Raw genomic sequence first — 10,431 nt, 5'->3', positions numbered from 1 at the left:
ATTAAATAAAAAAGGAAGTTGAATTGAAAAGTAAATTGAATAAAAATGGAAGTTAAACAAAAATAAAAATAAAAGTTGCAGAAAATTAAAAATGGAAATTTATTCAAGAAACCACTATACCTTAACGATCTAGTTGGAAATTAAATAAAAAAGGAAGTTTAATAGAAAAGCAAATTGAATAAAAATGGAAGTTGAATAAAAATAAAAATAAAAGTTGCATAAAATTAAAAATGGAAGTTCAATCCAGAAACCACTATACCTTAACGATCTATTTGGAAATTAAATTGAAAAGGAAGTCGAATAGAAAAATGACTTGAATAAAAATGGAAGTCAAATAAAAATAAAAATGGAAGGTGCAGAAAATTAAAAATCGAAGTTCATTCAAGAAACCACTATACCTTAACGATCTATTTGGAAATGAAATAAAAAATGTAGTTGAATAGAAAAATGACATGAATAAAAATGGAAGTCGAATAAAAATTAAAATGGAAGTTGCAGAAAATTAAAAATGGAAGTTCATTCAAGAAACTACTATACCTTAACGCTCTATTTGGAAATTAAATAAAAAATGATGTTTAATAGAAAAGTAAATTTAATAAAAATGGAAGTCGAATAAAAATAAAAATGAAAGTTGCGTTAAATTAAAAATGAAAGTTCAATCGAGAAACCACTATACGTTAACGATCTATTTGGAAATTAAATAAAAAAGGAAGTTGAATAGAAAAGTAACTTGAATAAAAATTGAAGTTACTTAAAAATAAAAATGGAAGTTGCAAAAAATTAAAAATAGAAATTCATTCAAGAAACCACTATACCTTAACGATCTATTTGGAACTTAATTAAAAAGTGAAGTTGAATAGAAAAGTAAATTGAATAAAAACGGAAGTTAAATAAAATTAAAAATAAAAGTTGTAGAAAATTAAAAATGGAACTTCATTCAAGAAACCACTATACCTTAACGATCTATTTGGAAATTAAATAAAAAAGGAAGTTGAGTAGAAAAGAAACTTGATTGAAAAAGGAAGTTAAATAAAAATAAAAATGGAAGTTGCAAAAAATTAAAAATGGAAGTTCGTTCAAAAAACCACTATACCTTAACGATCTATTTGGAAATTAAATAAAAAAAGAAGTTGAATAGAAAAATGACTTGAATAAAAAGGGAAGTCAAATAAAAAAAAAATGGAAGGTGCATAAAATTAAAAATGGAAGTTCATTCAAGGAACCACTATACCTTAACGATCTTTTTGGAAATTAAATAAAAAAGGAAGTTGAATGGAAAAATGGCTTGAATAAAAATGGAAGTCGAATAGAAATAAAAATGGAAGTTGAAGAAAATTAAAAATGAAAGCTCATTGAAGAAACCACTATACCTTAAGGATCTATTTGGAAATTAAATAAAAAATGAAGTTTAATAGAAAAGTAAATTTCATAAAAATGGAAGTTGAATAAAAATAAAAATGAAAGTTGCATAAAATTAAAAATGAAAGTTCATTCCAGAAACCACTATACCTTAACAATTTATTTGGAAATTAAATAAAAAAGGAAGTTGAATAGAAAAATGACTTGAATAAAAATGGAAGTCAAATAAAAATAAAAATTGAAGGTGTAGAAAATTAAAAATAGAAGTTCATTCAAGAAACCACTATACCTTAACGATCTATTTGGAAATTAAATAAAAAAGGAAGTTGAATAGAAAAGTAAATTGAATAAAAATGGAAGTTAAATAAAAATAAAAACAAAAGTTGTAGATAATTAAAAATGGAACTTCATTTGTAACGCCCTCAAAATAACAACATTAAACCCATCGATAGAGACATGCATGGATATATAAAAGTTCCACATGTTAACGACAAAAGCAAATGCCCTAAAGGCTTACAGCTTTCCAAGTTAACACTTGGTTATAACAAAAGAGTACTAACTCAATAACACATTAAGCCCTTGGCTTGAATTTACATGTAATACATCAAAAATAAGACAACAAAAGTGTGTCCGCCTCTAGCCTCCCAAGCTACGTCCTTGGAGGTGGCATGCTACCTGTACCTGAAAATGATATTCCCATATAGGGTGAGTCACAGCCCAGTAAAAACATACCAAACCAAATATGAACAATGACTAAAAGATTAGCAGTTGATAGATGGTCAACACTGATACTTTCCCTTATCACACTTCACATTTTCATGACATACAAGTCCATATTACAACTCATTTTCCAATTCCTTTAAATTCTCAAATTACAACCATGGCTCAGAACCTGGCCAAACAACTCATATGAGACAATAACTCATATCAACACTTCCCATTTCATATTAGATAAGCATACAAGCTATATCACACAACAACAGATAAGCATACAAGCTATATCAATACTTCCATAGATATGCATATGAGCACTATCACACTTCCAATGATAAGCATATGAGCTCTATCTATGGAGTCCATCCCCTATCTCCTCCCAACACATCCGGTTTAGAGGTCCATCCCCTATCTTCCCCTAAACCGTGGAGTACATCCCCTATCTTCTCCAACACAACACAATGCATGTAAACAACAATTATACACATCATCACACAATACATAAATTTAATGTATTCTTTCAATCGTCAATCTCAATGACACATTCCAGTGATTAGTTTCAGTTTGCCTAATCATTATGCATTGTCTACAGCAATCACGACTATCCTCCACCGATAGCCCAAAGCAGTTATTTCTATACAGAAAATAAATGCAACAATGGATATATAATCAACATTTCAACTAGGTGAGCGATAAATAATCCAACTACACCCTTTAACCCCTTTCCTTTCCAATTTCCACATTCTCAAATCAATTCCTCATTTCCAACGATTAATTATACAATTTAATCCACCAATGTAATTAGGGCATTTTCCATAATTAACATTACAACCCTTAGGTTCCATTTTCATTAATGTTTTATCATTAATTTCACTTTTTCCATGCCAAACATGCATCTAGGCTTTATTTAGCTAAAACCCCAACCTTTGTAAATTTACACAAAAGCCCCAAACTTTCACCAAATTACCAAACCAACCCCAACATCTCAAAATACTAAAATTTAAAGACAAAGCTCATAGAAAGGAGTAGGATATCCCTACCTCAAATCTGGAGCCCCAAGGGAGAAGATGACAAAACCCAACGTGCTCCAAATCCCGAAATTTTCAGATTAAAATGATGCCCTCGACGATCAACACAACTTTTACAAAGGCCGAAGAGAAGGAGGACACTCTAACTAGATCAAACCCTAAAGAGGAGGGAGTATCTAGAGAGAGAAGCTCTCAAAATGGTTTTTAGAAAAAGTAAGAGAGAGAAAGAAAAGAAAAAAGTGATTTGAAATCACCCAGCGGATAACTCATATACGTATGACCCGCTTGAGCGGAGAACACGACGCTCGAGCGTCAAGAACAAAACTCTGGACACGCTCGAGCGCAATAATACTCGCTCGAGCGCCAAGACACAAGAATAAAGCACTTCCGCTCGAGCGCGAAAACCAGTCCACTCGAGCGTAGATTTCCACCTCCCAGAACTTATATAGCGACCCCAGTCTTTTCCCATTTGATTATTGTATCCGGACTTAGGTTCCGTAGATTCTATCATTGTATAATTGTTGTTGTCGTCCTTTATTTTCTCATTTGGAGTTATAGAATGTGTTGGGCAGGTTTCTTTCAGGTTGGTTGGGTGCGGGAACCAAGTGTTGCTGTCCAGTTTTTGGGTTGGTCGCTCGAGCGAGTACTTGGTCGCTCGATCGAGGGTTGTTTTTGTGTCTGGTGGCTCAAGCCAGATTTTCTTCGCTCGAGCGAGCGATTTCGTCCAGTATAGACCTGAAGCATTGCATTCTTGGCTCGAGCGAGAGTTCCTTCGCTCGAGCGAGTATTTTCTTGTGTCTGGTCGCTCGAGCGACCAAGTCTTCGCTCGAGCGAGCCTGTCCAGTTTAATTAGACAGCAGCGGGTTTTAATCAGTTTTTTCATTCTCTTTTTGATTCCAAACCCTAAGGTCCGACTTCTCTCTTACCCTACTCACCTTCTCTCTTAGATTTGATCTACTTAGGGTGTGTTTCTACCCTAGATCCTTCATTAAAAAGAGTGTGTGAGTCGAGGGCTTCCATTTAATCTGAATGTTTGGTGATTTGGAGCATTTTGAATTTGGGTATTCATCTCCATCTTCTCTTTTGGGGCTATTTCTTTGAGGTAGGGATTTCCTACTCCATTTTATAAGTTTTGTTCTAAGTTTTGGTATTTTGATATGTTGGGGTTACTTTGATAATTTTGGGAAGAACCCTAGTTGTATTAATTAATTAATTTGTATAATTAATTTAAGGGAATTGGGAATTTGGTTTAATTCATGAAATTGAGGAACTCATTGATTAAATGGCGTAGTTGGATAATTTAAATCACTCGCCTATTGAATTGTTGTTATATTTATTTTCAGTTTAGAAATAACTGTTTTGGGCTATCGGTGGAGGATAGCTGTGATTGTTGTAGACACTGTATGTAGGTTAGGGATAACTGAAACTAATCATTGATTAAGTCATCAATTCCGACTGTTGAATTAATACAGCCATTATGTGTATTGATTGTGTGATGTATATGTTATGTGTTTACATACATTGTGTTTGTGTGGGAGAAGATAGGGGATGTACTCCACGGTTTAGGGGAAGATAGGGGATGGACCTCTAAACCGGATTTTGTTTGGGAGGAGATAGGGGATGGACTCCATTAGCATCACTTTTATGTGTGCTTATTTATATAGAAGTGTTTTAATTGATACAGCACTAAAATGTGTATCAATCTGGAAGTATGAAATGTTTTGATTTGAGCTTGAGTCTCATTTGTTTGTCGACATTGGAAGAATGTGAATATGATATATATGATTCACTGTTGTAAGTTTGGCCAGGTTCTGTGCCATATTGATAATGTTGGAAAGTGGAACGTGTTATTGACAATAGTGTCATGAGATTGGATAATGTTGTAATTGATTATCTTGGTTAACCACCTATTAAATACTAATGCTTTATTCAATGCTTATATTTGGTTTAGTATATCTCTATTGGGCTGTGGCTCACCCTTTATGGGAACATCATTTTCAGGTTCAGGTAATAAGCTACCTCCAAGGACTTAGCTTGGAAAGACTTGGATTTGAAGACTATTTTCAGTTATTTGTTTTTGTTTGTTAGTACATGTAAACACTCAAGCCTGGGGCTTTAATTGTATTTGAGTTAGAACTCATACTTTTGTGTCCAAGTGTTGGCTTGGAAAGATGTAAGCCTGTGGGGCATTTAAGTTGATGTTACATGTAATGCTTTTATTTAGTAAGACACTGATGAATTGTTTCCTTTTTTAACACTGCACGTTGATGTTATATATATTTAATGGGTTTATTTTGAGAGCGTGACAACTTGGTATCAGAGCGTACCGGGTTTGAATACTTTGGGTATGTGGGAAGTGATTAGTATCACAATGGGTTCGTCTCGTTTGATAGAGACTTAGTGTAATGTTATATGCTTACATGATAACATGTTTATGTGACTATGTGGGTATGGAATGTAGTTTCTAGGATGTTGATTGGACCTTGAGTTTCTAGTAGTCTTGTTGGAAAGGCACTTGATCACTGTTGTTTCCAACCGGAACTATAGTGACGCATTGGGACTATTATCATCCGGGAATGAAATTCGTAGGTGCTTATGTGATTATGTGCTTACGTGGAATGAATTATTGTTGTCCAATGCATTAGGACGCGAGTGTTTAGCTTCGGCACATTTATTAATGTGCTAACGTCTTTGTTTCCTTTATTAGGATGTCAGGACGAGGACGGGGACGCGGTAGGCGTGGTAGGCCGGGTAGGCAGGAGGTGCCTGTGCCAGCGAAGATTCCGGCAGTTCAGGAGGGAATTGGTCAGGCCAATGTGGCCGAGCCAGTAGGCCAGCAGGCTATGGGCGCTCTAGCCCGAGAGATAGTAGGGGCATTCAGGGAGTCAGTAGGCATTCTCAGAGCTGAGAATCAAGCTAGGGATGTTGCTGCAGATGCAGGACCTTCCTTTTTGAAGAGGGAGTTCTTCCGGTCTAATCCGGATGAATTTGTGGGTGATCCTAAAGAGCTGCTTAAGGCAGATGAATGGCTCGAACAGACAACAAAGACGTTTGAGATGCTTGGCATCGAAGACGAGGGGTTGAAAGTGACCTTGGCATCTTTCCAGTTGAAGGGGGATGCGGGTCAGTGGTGGAAGTTCACTAAAGGTCGTATAGGAGGTACATGGGAGGCTTTTGTGAATTCTTTCCAGGAGAGGTTCTTATCTCCAGCAGTTAGGGAGAAGCTGAGAGACCATTTCTGTCAGCTTAAGCAGTCGAGTTCTTCAGTGGCCGAGTTTGAGGCTGCATTTACTAGTTTGTCCAGGTTTGCACCTAAGTTGGTAGCGTCTGAGGAACGTTGTTGTATCGAGTTTGAAAAGAAGTTGAGGCGTGGCCTCAAGCTGAGAGTTGGGGGAACTATGATTCGGGATTGTGGGCGTATGGTTGATGCTGCAGCCCACATGGAAATCATGATGCAGGAAGAGGAGGAAGCACAGAAGGGCTCCAAGAGGAGTTAGGATGGTCAGAGTGATGGTAGGAGACAGAAGGGTTTTAATCCTCAGCAGTCTCAGGGAAGCTTTTCTAGATCGACTTTTCCTGTGCCGAGTGCTAGTTCGGGGAAAGGCAGTCAGGGAGACATTACCTGTTTCAAGTGTGGCCAGCTGGGCCACAAGTCTCCAGTTTGTCCTCAGAGGGGAGGAGTGCAGAGAGCAGCATCATCTTCGGCTCGATCTCAGAGCCAGAGTCAGGGTAGAGGCCAGCCACTCTCGTGTTATCAGTGTGGTCAGCCAGGGCATATGAAGAGGTATTGCCCGCAGTTGGGTGGCACACCGGGTGCATCTGGTTTGAGGCAGATACAGGGTCAGCAGCCAGCTCAGTCGGGTCAGGCCTCGAGGGCCAATCAGGGGGCTTCATCGTCCCAGTCGGTGCAGCAATCTTATGCTCCTAGGGGTGAGCAGGTTGATCAGAGGTCGTCTGGGCGCGTGTACGCTGTTACCGCGCAGGATCTCGTACCGGCACCATCGGTTGTGAGAGGTACCTTTTTGTTTTGCAACTCGGTTGCTAATGTTTTGATTGATACGGGTGCATCTCATTCCTTTGTGTCTGCTGCATTTGCATCTGTTTTGGAGTTGGAGTTAGCACAGTTAGCATCTCCTATTTGTGTAGTGTCACCTCTTGGGGGTGAATTGATTTTGAAACAAGGTGTTAGGGGTTGTGATATAGAGGTTGATTATCATAGAATCCCATTTTCCTTTGTAGTTATGCCTATGAGGGGTTTCGATGTTATTTTGGGTATGGACTGGTTATTGTCATACCGGGCAGTTATTGATTGCTACCGCCAGAGGGTCACTTGTTGTACCGTGAGCGGAGAGTGTTTTCATTTTCTGGGGGACCGGGTTGGTAGTGCGTTGCCACCGGGGTGTGTTCTGCGAGGACGGAGTGAGCATAGTAGTCTACTTGCTAACCTTTCGATTAGTGAGAATGATGAGACTTAGATTGTGTTGTCAAGGGTGGTTTGTGAGTACTCGGACGTCTTTCCTGAGGATCTTGTTGGTTTGCCACCGCATCGAGAGATTGAGTTCTCTATTGACCTTGTGCCCGGCACGGCGCCGATTTTTATGGCACCTTATCGTTTTGCCCCAGCCGAGTTAGTTGAGTTGAAGATTCAGCTTCAAGAGTTACTAGACAAGGGTTTTATACGTCCTAGTGTTTCGCCGTGGGGAGCACCGGCCCTTTTTGTTAAAAAGAAAGGTGGTGCTTTGAGACTTTGTATAGATTATCAGAAATTGAATCGGGCTACAGTTAAGAATAAGTACCCTATGCCTCGTATAGATGATCTGTTCGATCAGTTGAAGGGTTCCCGTTGTTTCTCGAAGATAGACTTGAGATCGGGTTATCATCAGTTAAGAGTTAGGGAGGAGAATATTCCAAAGACGGCATTCCGTACGCGGTATGGCCACTATGAGTTTTTGGTGATGCCATTTGGGCTCACCAATGCACCGGCAGTATTTATGGATTTAATGAACCGGATATGTCGAGAATTTTTAGATCGTTTTGTAGTTGTCTTCGTGGACGACATCCTTATCTATTCACCTTCTGAGGAGAAGCACAAGGAACACTTGAGAGTGGTGCTTGAGTTACTTAGAGCCCATAAGCTTTATGCTAAGTTTGGGAAGTGTGAGTTCTGGCTAGAAGAGGTCAAGTTTTTAGGCCATGTAGTTACTGGGGAAGGAGTGTCTGTTGATACATCCAAGACTGAGGCAGTGCAAGATTGGGCACAGCCTAAAAGTGTGTTTGAGATCCGCAGTTTTCTGGGGTTAGCTGGGTATTATCGCCGGTTTGTGAAAGATTTCTCCAGATTAGCTTCGCCTTTGACTAGATTGACTCGGAAGGGAGTTAAATTTGTATGGAGTGAGACTTGTGAAAAGTCGTTTCAGGAATTGAAAGTTAGATTGACCACTGCTCCAGTATTGATTATTCCAGAGAGAGGGTTGGGTTATGCAGTTTATTGTGACACCTCACGAGAGGGTCTGGGTTGTGTGTTGATGCAAGAAGGGAAAGTAGTTGCCTATGGCTCACGTCAGTTGAAAACTCACGAGCAGAATTACCCTACGCATGATCTAGAGTTAGCAGCTGTGATATTTGCCTTGAAGATTTGGAGGCATTATCTTTATGGTGAGAGATTCGAGGTATTCTCGGATCATAAGAGTCTGAAATATTTGTTTACACAGAAAGACTTGAACTTGAGGCAGAGGAGGTGGATGGAATTCATAGAGGATTATGACTTTGAGTTGCATTATCATCCGGGAAAGGCCAATGTAGTGGCCGACGCCCTTAGCAGGAAACCTGTTGGTGACATAGCTAGTATAGCCATCCGAGAGTGGGAGATGTTAGGTGCACTTGGGGAGTTTGATTTACTTTTGGGCGAATCCGTTGAGGCTGCGGCCTTGTTTTCTGTTGTTGCGCAGCCTACACTTGTGACTCGAGTGTTAGAGGCCCAGAGGGGTGACCTTGAGGTAGAATCCCTCCGAGAAAAGATCTCCAATGGGAAGGTTGAGAAGGGTTTGACGGTGTATTCCGACCTGAGTGTGAGATACCGAGACCGTCCGTTTGTGCCGGAGTCTTGCCGAGAGGACACTACAACAAAAGTAACCTATGGTGACGAAAACTAGTGAAGAAAATAAAATTCGTCACTAAATGAAAATAATTTGTGAGGAATTTATAAATTTTGTCACATATAATAAAAAAATAAAAATGATAGGTGACAAAATTTATTTTCGTCAATAAATACTTCATTTTAAGTGAGGAAAAATTAAGTTTCGTCACCAAAAATTTTCCCGCTATTTTTTTTGGGTGGCGCCAAAATTTTGAGACTTTTGGTGAGAAAAAATTTTGTCACTAATTATAAAATTATTTGTGAGGAATATATTTTCGTCACCAAAACGTTTTAATATTTTTGATATCTTTTGGTGAGGAAATAATATTGTCACCAATTTTGGTGGGAAATTTTTGATATATTGAGCGGCAATTAAGAAAAAATAGGCTATTAATTTTTTTTACCCCTTTTCTGTTTATCATCTCTATCTCTCTCTCTCTCTCTCAAAATAGGGTATTAATTTATCTTATCTCTTGCTCCTCCACCACGCCGATCACCATCGTCGCCTCTATTAGCCTTGCCAATCGTCGCCGCCACTAGTAGCTTTGCCGGTAACCGCCACATCTTCTTCGCTCGGTGATTTGGTACTTGATTTCTCTTTGCTCTTTTTCTGATATCTCTTTCTCTTATTCTCTGTATTGGTATGGTGACGAAAATTAGTGAAGAAAACAAATTTCGTCACTAAATAAGAATAATCCATGAGGAATTATAAATTTTGTCACGTATAATAAGAATATAAAAATAATAGGTGACGAAATGTATTTCCGTCAATAAATACTTACTTTTAGGTGAGAAAAAAAATAAGTTTCGTCACCTAAATTTTTCCCACTAATTTTTTTTGATGGTGCCAAAATTTAGAAACTTTTGGTGAGATTTTTTTTTCAACAATTAAAAAATTAATAATGAAGAATATATTCGCGTCACCAATAAATTTTTTTTTTTTGAAAAATTTGATTTTAAATATTTTAAAACCATTTGGTGAGATATATATTTTCGTCACCAATAATTTTTAATATTTTTAGGCCTTTTAGTGAGAAAATTGTTTTGTCACTAATTTTGAAAGAAGAATTTTAACATATTAAGCAGTGATGAAAAAAAATAGTCTATTATTTTTCCCTCCTTTTTTTTTTGGATCAATTTTCCTAAATTATTTTTCCCTCCTTTTTTTTTTTGGATCAGTTTATTTTTCCCTCC

This window comes from Camellia sinensis, unplaced genomic scaffold (assembly GCF_055761805.1).
Source record: "Camellia sinensis isolate YWXY unplaced genomic scaffold, ASM5576180v1 Unanchor2, whole genome shotgun sequence".
Lineage (NCBI taxonomy): Eukaryota > Viridiplantae > Streptophyta > Magnoliopsida > Ericales > Theaceae > Camellia > Camellia sinensis.
This window is presented reverse-complemented; position numbering follows the sequence as displayed.